The sequence below is a fragment of the Phyllobates terribilis genome, unplaced genomic scaffold (assembly GCF_046119375.1).
Source record: "Phyllobates terribilis strain yellow unplaced genomic scaffold, ASM4611937v1 Scaffold_2__4_contigs__length_985480577, whole genome shotgun sequence".
Classification (NCBI taxonomy): Eukaryota; Metazoa; Chordata; class Amphibia; order Anura; family Dendrobatidae; genus Phyllobates; species Phyllobates terribilis.
The window spans coordinates 681,793,500-681,810,100 of NW_027362762.1; positions in this window are offsets into that span (position 1 = coordinate 681,793,500).

Consider the following 16,601-nt stretch of genomic DNA (forward strand, 5'->3'; position numbering starts at 1 on the left):
AATTCCACACTACTACTTAGACCAGTGTTTACAGCCTTAGTGTCATTGTTGTCAGACATTGGCTATTGAGATAGTTATATACTGACTGCGCTTGGATTTGATTGAAATGTCTGGAATTTCTTCAGACAAATTTCAGGTGTTGGCACAACTTCAGGAGATTCTTACCAACTATTCCCCTGACATCGTGCTACCACTACCCGATGGCGTCCTTAGCTTCACTTACCGGCTGGTTATGGAGCTAATAAGAGATTGCCTGACCAAATATCACCTTGGTCGAATAACTTCAGCATATCTTGAACATTTACAACAGAACATCAGGACATTAGTACATCAGGTAAGCCGCAGAGAATGTTTAGAAAAAAAATAATGGATAATAGTAACAATACCAGTATTATTACAGAAATGCCCGGGAGGACACTAATGTTATTAGGAAGAGGCTTAGGGGTGCAATTATTATTATAAGAAGGCTGAAGTGGCACTATTTTTGTTAAATGGAAGCCCAGGGGGGCCTTAATATTATAATACAGAGGCCCAAGGGGCAGAATTTTTATAATAAGGAGGCCCGGTGGTTTCTATTAAAAATATAGGGAGGCTGTATTATTATTGTTAGGCCACGGCCCACTATCAGTATTTGGTCAGTATTCAGTCAGTATTTTTTCTCAGGAGTGGGAGCCAAATCCAGGTGAGGAACAATCAGAGAAAAGGTATAATAGAAACAATTCTGCATTTATCACCCACAACTGATTTTGGCTCCCACTCCTGAGAAAAAATACTGACCGAATACTGACCAAATACTGATAGTGTGGCTGTGGCCTTATAAGGAGGCCCAGGGGGTGCTATTTTTATAGCAGGAAACCCAAGGTGGTGCTATTATTATTATAAGGGAGCCCAGTGGGCCCTATTAGTAATATTAGGTGGCCCAGTGAGGAACTAGTATTAACACTACAAGGATTTCCAGAGGGCAATATTATTATTATATTATAAGAAGGCCCAGGGCGTCACTTGTTTTTACAAGTGGGCACAGGGGACATTATTATTATTATAAAAAGGCATAAGGAGTGGCATTGCTGTTATTATTATCAGTAGGCAATACAGGAGGCAATATTATTATAATGCAGCCCAGAGAAAATGATTATTCTAAGTAAGCAGAGGAGACATCATATTTGTAATAAGTCCCCTCACCTTGGCAAGTGGGTGAGGGGCAGCATGGGCCCGTGTGCTTTCAAATACCAGAGCTGAAAAGATACTTATTATAGCACCTGAATAATGGATTCTTTACAGTTATGTAATGATACAATTTTTATCGTGTATTTCAAATATAGATAAGTTATTTATAAAGTTAGTAATTTAGCTTCTAAAGAAAACTGAAATATGAAATAATAATGATGCTATGAGATGTCTTGAGAGATGTGACTTCAGTGTCAGTGGGACTGTCTTCAAGTGTTTCTGGTAATGAAATCTTATCTACAAAACATCGGGAGTCACAATATCGAGAAAAAGTAAATGTGGACACAGGTGAAGAACATTTATCATCCAAAATCAGATTTTAATACTTTATATTGGATTTCAGGGATATTAAACCTGTCCTAATCTGATACCTAAAAACCTCTCTGATCTCAAACAGCCATGACTTTTATTTCCATGCCTGCATCTAGGACTGATACTCAGAATATGGTTTTGCAGTCTTAAGGGTAGCTAGGACACTTCCTTTTAAGCCGGCAAAACCATATTCTGAGTATCGGTACTAGATGCAGGCATGGAGGATAAGCCATGGCCGTTTGAGATCAGAGAGGTTTTTAGGTATCAGAATATGACAGGAGTTTAATAGGTGCCTTTAATATTATGTCACAGGGTTCCATTATGTCATCATTGATATCGTTTCTCACCATCACTAAGATTTCAATATGACATCACTGACATCACAGTTTAATACTACTACTCATACCAAGTTCCTTCACGCCTATTTAACTCCATTACGATGTTGCGATTTTCCGTTTCTGCACTTTCGTTTTTTGCTCTCCTTCTTCCCAGAGACAAAACTTTAATTTTTCTATCAATATGGCCGTCTAATAGATTGTTTTTTAAGGGACGACTTGTGCTTTTTACCAACACCATTGATTTTACCATATAATGTACTGAAAAATGAGATCTCAATCTGTGCATGCGCCGCCTCCGGTGGTCATTTTCCCGAGGTCCACCACAGTGAAAAGGATGGGAAGTGCAGGGACTCCCAATATTTTGTGAAAGCCACAACCTCGCACTGCTGTACACCCCCTCCTCCCAGCCCGGGGCCCGCAGCATTGCTCCACTCCTGCCACAGCCACCAGCTTCCTACCTCCTAGGACCATGCTCCACCGCTGCCCCCCCTCAAGCTACTTTCGAATTATAAAACGCACCCCTATTTTCATTGGGGGGAAAAAAAGTGTGTCTTATAATCCAAAAATATATACTATATATATATATATATATATATATATATATATATATATATATTGTATTTTTTGGACTATAAGACACACCTGACTAAGAGACGTGTCTAGGTTTGGACAACAGAAAATAGGTAAAACATTGAAAAAATATTGATACGAAAACTACCCTGATGATGTAAAGATGTGGAGGGGGTGATGCCCCTAATCTTGATGGTCTATAGTTGTACTCAGTTCTTGATGATAGGGTAAAAGAGGGACGTAATAATTTATTCCAATGTAGTAGACGTATATTGGGTGGGTGTACCAAAAAAAAATAAAGGGCATTATATACTGTCCCCAACAGTGACATAACAAGGTCCCAATATAGTTTACTTTGGCAGTCTGGTAGCAAAGTTCATAAAGATCATACATATACTTATTGAGGAATCAGCTATGTGCTTGGAGTCTTAATAATAAAAATAATAATTTTAATTTCTATAGCGTCAACATATTCCGCAGCACTTTCCATTTTAGAGGGGGCTTGTACAGACAATAAAGACATTACAGAGATACACATAACTCAGATATCAAGTGGCGCGGGGGCCCTGCTCACAAGCTTACAACCTATGAGTCTTACATGTGTAATGTCTATCATTTATGCCAGTCACACTCCTTATACACAATGTAGTCTGCTGTACACTTTAGTAGACGTTATTCTAATTTCCGCACTATAAAGGATGCCTATTGCAGATTTTATATCTAGCAGTGCTCTGCTACACTGATTTTCTGTGCCCTTCATGACCACACACAAATGTGGGCAAACAAGGATGGCATCACATATGTATATGTATGGTGTATGGAGCAGCACGAGGAAATGCCGGAGATCGGCAGGTAGTAAAAAAGAAGAAACGGGGACAACTGGTAACCTGACATGTAAAGAATTATATATATAAATATATATATACACACAATATGTGTGTGATATACAATATGTAATAATATATGACCTATACCCAATATTTAGTAATTGTAGTTGCAGATAGCAGAAGTAACATGGTGACATAAAATGGCCTCCTCCATTGTGCACTTTTTCTCATGATTTTCCTTTCTTCTTTATCTTCATCTTTATAGGCTGAAGAAAAATCCCAAAGTGGAGAATTGGCCTTTTTAAACCAACTGGCCCAAAATGTCCTGTTTATACTTGAGTATCCGGCCCACTCACTGGAAAGCTCGGTAAGTGTCCATCATCTTCTTCTTTTCTGATCTTCTCCAGATGACCACCCATATAGCAGATGGTCAGATTTATGATTTTAGGGGCTTCCCTGTCACCACCAGGCAGACACAGGAGATTTTATGTCTCTGCGGCTCCATCATTTATGATGACGGTCTGTACTAAGCGGTGAAATTATCTTGTAAATCCACGTTCTGTTCTTCCTGCCTTATGCATATGGTAATTTAGTATTTGTGAAATATTATATTAATTGTATATTTTATGACCATCAGGAAACTTCAGAAAGTGACTCTGAAGAGGAGCAAGACCTCAGCTTCCCTGATATTGATTCCAGTCAGTGTGGGCGACACATTGATCTGATTGAAGGTAAGCCGATCATCCAATGTTCTTACACTCATCTAAATATCACAGAAGACACCAGAGAATATGGAGATTTACTCTACATTCTCTGTATGAAAACCAGCGATGGCTCCTGAGCCCACTATAGACTATATTACAGGGGGCTCATGTAATTCTGAATCTCTCATCCGAGCTTTTCTCAGCTCCTAAATGTATATAGAAGCTTATAGGGTCCCATTCATATAATTGTGGAGGATTTGATCAGATCCTGAACAATAACATATTTATAGTACAGAATATCTATCAATAGATGTGCCATAGATATATACAGTATGTATAGAATATATATCTATAGATGTGCCATATATATATACAGAATGTATAGAATATATATCTATAGATGAGCCATAGATATATACAGTATGTATAGAATATATATCTATAGATGTGTCATAGATATATACAGTATGTACAGGATATCTATCTATAGATGTGCCATAGATATATACAGTATGTATAGAATATATATCTATAGATGTGCCATAGATATATACAGTATGTATAGAATATATATCTATAGATGTGTCATAGATATATACAGTATGTACAGGATATCTATCTATAGATGAGCCATAGATATATACAGTATGTACAGAATATCTATCTATAGATGTGCCATAGATATATACAGTATGTACAGGATATCTATCTATAGATGTGCCATAGATATATACAGTATGTACAGAATATCTATCTATAGATGTGCCATAGATATATACAGTATGTACAGGATATCTATCTATAGATGAGCCATAGATATATACAGTATGTACAGAATATATATCTATAGATGTGTCATAGATATATACAGTATGTACAGGATATCTATCTATAGATGTGCCATAGATATATACAGTATGTATAGGATATCTATCTATAGATGTGCCATAGATATATACAGTATGTATAGAATATATATCTATAGATGTGCCATAGATATATACAGTATGTATAGAATATATATCTATAGATGTGTCATAGATATATACAGTATGTACAGGATATCTATCTATAGATGTGCCATAGATATATACAGTATGTACAGGATATCTATCTATAGATGAGCCATAGATATATACAGTATGTACAGAATATCTATCTATAGATGTGTCATAGATATATACAGTATGTACAGGATATCTATCTATAGATGTGCCATAGATATATACAGTATGTACAGAATATCTATCTATAGATGTGTCATAGATATATACAGTATGTATAGAATATATATCTATAGATGTGTCACAGATATATACAGTATGTACAGGATATCTATCTATAGATGTGCCATAGATATATACAGTATGTATAGAATATATATCTATAGATGTGCCATAGATATATACAGTATGTATAGAATATATATCTATAGATGTGTCATAGATATATACAGTATGTATAGAATATCTATCTATAGATGAGCCATAGATATATACAGTATGTATAGAATATATATCTATAGATGTGTCACAGATATATACAGTATGTATAGAATATCTATCTATAGATGTGTCATAGATATATACAGTATGTATAGAATATCTATCTATAGATGAGCCATAGATATATACAGTATGTACAGGATATCTATCTATAGATGTGCCATAGATATATACTGTATGTACAGAATATCTATCTATAGATGTGTCATAGATATATACAGTATGTATAGAATATATAACTATAGATGTGTCACAGATATATACAGTATGTACAGAATATCTATCTATAGATGAGCCATAGATATATACAGTATGTACAGAATATCTATCTATAGATGTGCCATAGATATATACAGTATGTACAGGATATATATCTATAGATGTGTCATAGATATTTACAGTATGTATAGAATATCTATCAATAGATGTGCCATATATATATACAGTATGTACAGGATATCTATCTATAGATGAGCCATAGATATATACAGTATGTACAGGATATCTATCTATAGATGTGCCATAGATATATACAGTATGTACAGAATATCTATCTATAGATGTGCCATAGATATATACAGTATGTACAGGATATATATCTATAGATGTGTCATAGATATATACAGTATGTACAGAATATCTATCTATAGATGTGCCATAGATATATACAGTATGTATAGAATATATATCTATAGATGTGTCATAGATATTTACAGTATGTACAGGATATCTATCTATAGATGTGTCATAGATATATACAGTATGTACAGAATATCTATCTATAGATGTGTCATAGATATATACAGTATGTATAGAATATCTATCTATAGATGTGCCATAGATATATACAGTATGTACAGGATATCTATCTATAGATGTGCCATAGATATATACATTATGTACAGAATATCTATCTATAGATGAGCCATAGATATATACAGTATGTACAGAATATCTATCTATAGATCTGCCATAGATATATACAGTATGTACAGGATATCTATCTATAGATGTGCCATAGATATATACAGTATGTACAGAATATCTATCTATAGATGAGCCATAGATATATACAGTATGTATAGAATATATATCTATAGATGTGTCATAGATATATACAGTATGTACAGGATATCTATCTATAGATGTGTCATAGATATATACAGTATGTACAGAATATCTATCTATAGATGTGTCATAGATATATACAGTATGTACAGAATATCTATCTATAGATGTGCCATAGATATATACAGTATGTACAGAATATCTATCAATAGATGTGCCATAGATATATACAGTATGTATAGAATATCTATCTATAGATGTGTCGTGGCTATATATAGTATGTACAGAATATCTATCTATAGATGTGTCATAGATATATACAGTATGTACAGAATATATATCTATAGATGTGTCATAGATATATACAGTATATACAGAATATCTATCTATAGATGTTTCAAACATACATACTGTATGTATAGAATATCTATCTATAGATGTGTCATAGATATATACAGTATGTACAGAATATCTATCTATAGATGAGCCATAGATATATACAGTATGTACAGAATATCTATCTATAGATGTGCCATAGATATATACAGTATGTACAGGATATCTATCAATAGATGGGCCATAGATATATACAGTATGTATAGAATATCTATCTATAGATGTGCCATAGATATATACAGTATGTACAGAATATCTATCTATAGATGTGTCATAGATATATACAGTATGTACAGAATATCTATCTATAGATGTGTCATAGATATATACAGTATGTACAGGATATCTATCTATAGATGGGCCATAGATATATACAGTATGTATAGAATATCTATCTATAGATGTGCCATAGATATATACAGTATGTACAGAATATCTATCTATAGATGTGCCATAGATATATACAGTATGTATAGAATATATATCTATAGATGTGCCATAGATATATACAGTATGTACAGAATATCTATCTATAGATGAGCCATAGATATATACAGTATGTATAGAATATCTATCTATAGATGTGTCATAGATATATACAGTATGTACAGAATATATATCTATAGATGTGCCATAGATATATACAGTATGTACAGGATATATATCTATAGATGTGTCATAAATATATACAGTATGTATAGAATATCTATCTATAGATGTGTCATAGATATATACAGTATGTACAGAATATATATCTATAGATGTGCCATAGATTTATACAGTGTGTACAGAATATCTATCTATAGATCTGCCATATATATATACAGTATGTACAGAATATCTATCTTTAGATGTCATACATATATACTGTATATATAGAATATCTATCTATAGATGTGTCATAGGTATATACAGTATGTACAGAATATCTATCTATAAATTTGCCATAGATATATACAGTATGTACAGAATATCTATCTATAGATGTGTCATAGATATATACAGTATGTATAGAATATCTATCTATAGATGTGTCATAGATATATACAGTATGTACAGAATATCTATCTATAGATGTGCCATAGATATATATGACGCGCCCCTGGGCCTGTGTCGCGCTGCGTTGCGCATGCGGGAGCCTACCCGGAGCCGGATCAGTGGAGGGTTGTAGTCTCGTGGCGGTGACCCGGTCCGTGCCCAGGGAGTCAAACTAGACGGCAGTCTATTAGTAGTAAATAGTTGATGACTACGCCACCCGTTGAGTGCAGCCAGGGAGCTGCTGCTGCAGGGCAGACCGCTGAGGCCGGTGGTAGGATTGTGCAGCGTGATAGTATAACCCCCAACGGGAGGGGTATGGCCTCAGGGCAGCCGATGTGGATGATGGGGTAGCAGGAACCACTCAGAGACGGTACGGTGTAGTTCAGGGTCTTTACTGGTAACAACAATAGACCCTCCCGGAGTACTTGCTAGCAAACGGGGCCTGGTCAGTCTTTGAGCAGATGGGATCTCCCCTGGCCAGGCGTAGTTGTAGGCCTCACAAACTGACTGTACTCTTCTGGCTACCTTGCTAGAAGCTGATGTAAGTAGCCCACGTCCCTGAGTGTACCGTGTGGTGCTCACCCGTATGGCCGGTGACTCGGGGCCTTCTAATGGCTTCCGCTCCACGATGGCGGTGCTGGTCCCACGCGTGTGACCGTGCCTTCGGGCTTCTGGGCCAGAGGACCTGAAATCCCCTGCCTGACGGATTCTGCTGCTGGGTAGAAGTTAGTCCCCACAGCCTCGGACTCCGGGTCCGGTAAAGAATCTTCTTAGTCAGGGCGAGCTCTGCAGCTGCCAGCCCCTGACTCCTTGGAACTCTGCTGTTTCCTATGCTGCTTCTTGTCTCCACTCTCCTTGTCTGACTCACCCTGCCTCAGCCCCGGGTTTATACAGGGGAAGTTCTTCCCCTCCCAAGACTGGGCAGGAGGTGTGGCATGCACAGGATCCCTGACCAAAGGACCTCCCACCTGCTCTCAGACATAACATTACATTACTGTGGAAAACCAGACCCCTGGGGTGCCACATTCCCCCCTAGTGAAATTTAGTACTCCGGGACTAAACACATTTAGAAAAACATAACAAAGTATAACAATAACAACACAATAAGAAAAACACATAAGATGGTTGCGGCGTGTCCGCAACCGGGTGCAGTCTTTGAAGAAAAGCAAAGGTGTCCATTTCACCAACACAGGGAGACGTAACCAGGTAGGGGTCTGTCCTACCCCGAGTCCTTAACAGTCTCTAGTCCATCCTGGGTTACGCTCCAACTATATACAAGGATTCCCGGTAAATCCACCAAGGTTTCCTAAAAACAACTGGAAACACAAAATTATTCACAAGCAACAATACACAGAAAAACATAAATAAAACAATTTATACACTTTAAATTCTCCAGCGTGCGGGTAACTGGCCTCTAGTGGCCCGAGTGGACCTACGGAGCTGACTGTCTGGCCCTGAACTACAGGGTGTAGGAGCTGTCAAGGGTAAACTGGGCAGCTGTCTACCGGCTCTTTGTCTCACTAGGGGTACGGCAGGCTCACTATAAGCAGAGGGTTGATTCTCCTGTTCTGCTTGTGTGGAGTCTTCTGCCTCCTGGACCGGCTGTTCTTCCAGCTCTACCCGTTGCTCCGTAGGTTCTTGGGATGATGGTTGGAGGAAGGTGAGTACGGGTACCACAACTGCACCATTGACTTGAGTCCAAGACTGAGGGAAGTCCCCGAGCACGGTACTAACCATATCTTCCCTTTCTTCCACGGGTCGATGGTCTTCTTGTTCCTCTTCAGGGTTCCTCAGTTGTTCGGGACACTTCTTCAGGTGGTCCCGGGATACAATGGCTGTGGTTTCCCCTCCGTCTTTACTGATGGTACAGACCTTCGGGTTCTCGTGGCTTGAGGGCAGTACGGTGTACGGGTCCTCCTCCCACTGGTCATCCAACTTGTGGAGCCGTCTTTTCCTCTTCAAGACCTGCTCTCCGGGTACCAGGGGAACAGCGGGAGCATACTGGTTGTAAGTCTTCTCTTGTCTTTCCCTAGCCTGACAGAGACTTCGCTCCACGCTCTCTTGTACTCTCCGGTACTGCTGCTGCCTCTCTGTGTCCCAGTCTGTTTCTGGTGAAGTGTCCTCAGGTGTCAGGACTCCCATTTCCAGGTCAACAGGTAACTTACCAGGTCTCGCCCTCATTAGGTAAGCCGGGGTACAGTTGGTGGAACCTACCGGGATGTGGTTGTATAGGTCCACCAGATCGGGCAACTTCTCAGGCCACAGACTGCGTTCTTCCAGGGGCAATGTTTTTAGCAGATCCATTACCACCTGGTTCATTTTTTCACAAAGTCCATTAGTTTGCGGATGGTAGGGTGTCGTCCTTATCTTCCGGCAGCCATACAGATTGCAGAATTCCTGGAAGACCTCCGCTTCAAAGGCAGGTCCCTGGTCCGTCAGCACTTGGTCCGGGTACCCGTGTGGACGGCAGAAGTGCTGCTGGAAGGCTCTAGCTGCTGTTTGAGCCGTTAAGTCCTTGACGGGGACGACAACCAAGAACCGGGAGTAATGATCCACGATGGTTAACGCGTAGACGTAGCCACTTCTGCTTGGGGTCAGTTTTACATGATCCAAGGCTACCAGTTCCAACGGTTGCCGGGTGACGATGGACTGCAGGGGAGTCTTCTGGCTGGCCCGGTCCTTCCTTCTCAGATTGCACGGGCCACAGTCTCTGCACCACTTCTCGATGGTTCCCCTCATGCCTACCCAGTGGAACCGCTCGCGCAGCAGGAACTCCAGCTTTTTCCACCCGAAGTGTCCAGCTCCATCGTGGTATGCCTCCATCACCATGGCTGCGTCTCTTCGTGGCACCACTACTTGCCAGAGTAGTTCATGCGTCCGGGAGTTGACCATTCTGCGGCACAACTTCCCCTTGTAAAGGAATAGTCGACTCTTCTCCGCCCATAGTTGTTTGGCTTCCTCCGGAGCGTCTGGTTCAAGTCGAGCCTCCGGCCGAGTCAGCATCTCCTTCACCAGTCGGACGGCAGGGTCGCTGTCTTGCGTTTCCGCCCAGTTGTAGTGGGGTAAGGGGTTCAACGTAGCAGCCTGTTTACCCCTTACCCGGTGGGAATACTGGATAGTCCCATGACGGTGGAACGCAGGGAGTTCAACTTCTTCCAGTCCCTCCGGATCTTCTCCTTCGTCCGGCAGGTTGGGCATCCTGGACAGGGCATCCGCGTTAGTATTGGAGCGTCCTGCCCGGTATTTGATTGTGAACTCGTAGTTGGACAGACGGGCCATCCACCTCTGCTCCAGGGCACCGAGTCTTGCCGTGTCCAGGTGTATCAACGGGTTGTTATCCGTGTATACGGTGAACCGGGAAGAAGCGAGGTAATGCCTAAAGCGCTCGGTGACTGCCCATACCACGGCCAGGAACTCTAGCTTAAATGAGCTGTAATTCTCGGGGTTCCTTTCGGTGGGTCGCAGTTTTCGGCTGGCATAGGAGATCACTCGTTCTCTCCCCTGCTGAATCTGGGATAGTACGGCTCCTAGCCCGATGTTACTGGCGTCGGTGTAGAGGATGAAGGGCTGGCTATAGTCTGGGTACGCCAAGATTTCATCCCCCGTGAGGGCCATCTTCAGCTGGCGGAAGGACTCTTCTTCTAGCTCTTCCCATTTGAAGGGCGGCTTCTGGTTCTTGGCCTTCCGGGACTGGCCTATCAGGAGGTCCTGCATAGGCGCTGCCTTTTTGGTGAAACCGGGAATAAACCTTCGGTAGTAGCCTACCAACCCTAGGAACTGCCGCACTTCTTTTACGCTGGAGGGGCTTGGCCATCCCTTAATTGCGGTGATCTTATCGGGGTCGGGAGCCACTCCGTCAGCGCTCACCACGTGTCCCAGGTATTGCACCTTTGGTTTCAGGAGGTGACACTTGGAGGGTTTCACCTTTAGGCCGTAACTCGCCAGAGCTTCGAACACCTCCGCCAGGTGTTTCAGGTGGTCCTCATAAGTTTTGGAGTATACGATGACATCGTCCAGGTACAACAGGACCGTCTCGAAGTTTCTGTGGCCCAGACAGCACTCCATTAATCGTTGGAAGGTTCCTGGGGCGTTGCAGAGTCCGAACGGCATGCAGGTGAACTCACTAAGTCCCATCGGGGTGGTGAATGCGGTCTTCTCCCGGTCCGCCTCTGCTACAGGAACCTGCCAGTACCCGCTAGTGAGATCCAAGGTAGAGAAGAAGTTAGCAGATCTTAAAGCAGCCAATGACTCCTCTATCCTTGGTAAGGGGTACGCATCCTTGTGTGTGATACGGTTGATTTTCCGGTAATCTACACACATCCTCATGGTGTTGTCTTTCTTTTTGACTAAAACTAGTGGGGCTGCCCAGGGGCTACAGCTATCCCGGATTACCCCAGCCTCCTTCATGTCTCTAAGCATCCCCTTGGCGTGTTGGTAATGTGCAGGGGGTACGGGTCGATACCTCTCTTTTATGGGAGGATGATCTCCCGTGGGGATGCGGTGTTCTACCCCCTTGACTCGCCCGAAGTCTAACGGGTGTTTACTAAACACTCTCTCATACTCTTGAACCACCCGATAGACTCCTTGTTTCTGATGTGAGGGAGTGGAATCAGTACCCAAATGTAGTTGTTGACACCAGTCCTCCATGTCTTTCTTAGAGCCGTTACCTTCCTCCGGGTGAGATGGAGGCAAGGGTTCCACAGATTGTATAGAATTTTGATTAGTGGTATATAATTTGGCTAGCGTGGCATACCGGGGCAGGTACACTTCCCTCTCCCCGATATTTATTATGCGAATGGGCACCCTCCCATGGCGTACATTGACCACCCCCCGTGCTGTCAAAATGGTGGGCCTACTGTCTGAGTAAACTGGTTCTACCATTGCCTGGTAATCTCTTCCTCTCAGACCAATAGCTGCCCGGCACCAAATCATCATTTCACTTTTTGGGGGCATGGCAATAGGAAAAGGGTCACACATTCTTACGCTACCAATCTCACCGCCGGAGAGTTCCACTTGTTGCCGTTGCATCAGTGCCCGGATCTCTTTCTGGAGCACCCGCTGCTCGCCGGAGCTGGCGTTCTTGGCAACCTGCTGTAAAAGGAAAATCACCTCTGCAAGACAATTTTCAATTACGTTAGTTCCTAGAGTTATTTTTGGGTGACTCTCATGTTTATCAATATCTACAATGATCAGTCCCTGTGCGGCCAGTTCGACTCTACCGATTTTGAGGGCCACCTCCTTAAATCCGATCTGTGGCACGGGCTGGCCATTGCTGGCGATGATACTCAAGTCGTCGTCAGGGTAGTGGGTAATATCCGAGTCATTCCAGTACTGCTTGAAGAGCACGTACGGGATGGTGGTGACCTGTGACCCGGTATCCAGTAGGGCACTCATGGGAATGCCATCCAGTACCACAGGCAAGACTGGACGTCCTCCCACATATCTGTCGCGCCAGTTCGATGGGCCTGGTGATCTTTTTCCTGGGGGTTGGCCCTCTACCCCAGGTTGTGCCCGTTTAAAGAACAGTACCTTTCCATATGTCCGGGTTGATTGCAGCGGCGGCAGATGGGTCGTCCGTCCTCGCTGTATCGGTCACTGGGTCTTCCTCTGGCCGGTGGGGTCCTCCTTGGTCGACGCCACGGGATGTCCTCCGGTCCGGATGCCAGCTGGATCTTCCCTGGGGTGGAAACCTGTAAAGACTGCACAGTTCGGGTTAGCGCAGCAACGCTCTTAGCTAGCTCTTGGACCTGATGGTGTAGGTCTGGAGCCGGGTCATTGTCCAAAGCCTGCGCATCAGCTCCCACAGGCCCTGCTGACAAGGGCGCCGCCTCCTGGTAGTAAGTGGTAGTGGGGCGTCTGTGGGTCACAACGCCACCTGGTGCCGGTTCTCGGAGCACCCGGATGGCTCTGTCCTTGAACTGTGCAAAGTCTAGATGGGGATCCTGTAAGGCCATTGCCCGCAACTGGGTTCGGTGGGCATTGCAATATAAACCCTCTATAAATTGTTCAGTCAACAGCCTGTCCTCGTTTCCCACCCCATCAGGGTCGGTCTGCTTTATGGCCCTCAGGGCCTCTTGTAGGTTTAGTGCATAGTCCCTTATACTCTCATGCGCTCGCTGCTTGCACCCGTAGAATCTAAGCTTAATCTCGGCTGAGGTGCGGGTATCAAAGGTGTCCTTCAGCCGGGTTAGTATCCCTGCGACAGTCTTCCTCCCAGGTGGCCAGGATTTTACTTCCCTTTTGGCTGCCCCGGTTAGTTGGGCCACCAGGATGCTCACTTTTTGCTCTTCTGTGAGGGGGTACACCTGGAAGAGGCTATCCAGCTTTTCTCTAAAGTCATGCAGGGTATGTGACTCCCCTGAATACTGGGGTAGCCAAGCTGCTCCCGGGATATAGGGCATGGTGAAGGGCATAACTGCAGCAGCGGTAGCGCTGGCGGGGGTTGGGGCAGTGAAGCTCTCCTCCGTATCCGACATCTTCCTCCCCCCTAGTGGACCGTGGCCTACCTTGCGATGATCCTCTTCCGTAGGCCGCGGCTCTGCAGTGGATCGTCAGGGTTGAGGACCTTCCGTCGCGCTCCTGTGACGTCGGCGTCTGCTGGGCTCCTTCCAGGACCTTACGCAACGTCCGGACGTGAGGCGGGGCTTCAGTTCTCGCGCGCTTTCGGAGTCCACGCCCCTCTTCTTCCCGCGCGGCGTCCCCAAGATGGCGTCCAACGGCGGGAAAACTCCACGGATGGCGGGAAGAAGGCCGAAGATGGCGCCGGATGGCGGGAAGCTTCACCGATGGCGGGAAGAAGGTAGAAGATGGCGCCGGATGGCGGGAAACCTCCACGGATAGCGGGAATCTTCACCACTGGTAAGTTTGAACAGTCTTTGCTTTTCAGGCACGCAGTACCCGGTGGTTGCGGGCACGAAATCCTGCCGACTACGCCAAAGTTGACGCGCCCCTGGGCCTGTGTCGCGCTGCGTTGCGCATGCGGGAGCCTACCCGGAGCCGGATCAGTGGAGGGTTGTAGTCTCGTGGCGGTGACCCGGTCCGTGCCCAGGGAGTCAAACTAGACGGCAGTCTATTAGTAGTAAATAGTTGATGACTACGCCACCCGTTGAGTGCAGCCAGGGAGCTGCTGCTGCAGGGCAGACCGCTGAGGCCGGTGGTAGGATTGTGCAGCGTGATAGTATAACCCCCAACGGGAGGGGTATGGCCTCAGGGCAGCCGACGTGGATGATGGGGTAGCAGGAACCACTCAGAGACGGTACGGTGTAGTTCAGGGTCTTTACTGGTAACAACAATAGACCCTCCCGGAGTACTTGCTAGCAAACGGGGCCTGGTCAGTCTTTGAGCAGATGGGATCTCCCCTGGCCAGGCGTAGTTGTAGGCCTCACAAACTGACTGTACTCTTCTGGCTACCTTGCTAGAAGCTGATGTAAGTAGCCCACGTCCCTGAGTGTACCGTGTGGTGCTCACCCGTATGGCCGGTGACTCGGGGCCTTCTAATGGCTTCCGCTCCACGATGGCGGTGCTGGTCCCACGCGTGTGACCGTGCCTTCGGGCTTCTGGGCCAGAGGACCTGAAATCCCCTGCCTGACGGATTCTGCTGCTGGGTAGAAGTTAGTCCCCACAGCCTCGGACTCCGGGTCCGGTAAAGAATCTTCTTAGTCAGGGCGAGCTCTGCAGCTGCCAGCCCCTGACTCCTTGGAACTCTGCTGTTTCCTATGCTGCTTCTTGTCTCCACTCTCCTTGTCTGACTCACCCTGCCTCAGCCCCGGGTTTATACAGGGGAAGTTCTTCCCCTCCCAAGACTGGGCAGGAGGTGTGGCATGCACAGGATCCCTGACCAAAGGACCTCCCACCTGCTCTCAGACATAACATTACATTACTGTGGAAAACCAGACCCCTGGGGTGCCACATATACAGTATGTACAGAATATCTATCTATAGATGTTTCAAACATACATACTGTATGTATAGAATATCTATCTATAGATGTGTCATAGATATATACAGTATGTACATGATATCTATCAATAGATGTGCCATAGATATATACAGTATGTATAGAATATCTATCTATAGATGTGTCGTGGCTATATATAGTATGTACAGAATATCTATCTATAGATGTGTCATAGATATATACAGTATGTACAGAATATCTATCTATAGATGTGTCATAGATATATACAGTATATACAGAATATCTATCTATAGATGTTTCAAACATACATACTGTATGTATAGAATATCTATCTATAGATGTGTCATAGATATATACAGTATGTACAGGATATCTATCTATAGATGTGTCATAGATATATACAGTATGTATAGAATATCTATCTATAGATGTGCCATAGATATATACAGTATGTACAGAATATCTAACTATAGATGTGCCATAGATATATACAGTATGTATAGAATATCTATCTATAGATGTGTCATAGATATATACAGTATGTACAGAATATCTATCTATAGATGTGCCATAGATATATACAGTATGTATAGAATATATATCTATAGATGTGTCATAGATATATACAGTATGTACAGAATATATATATATAGATGTGTCATAGATATATACAGTATATACAGAATATCTATATATAG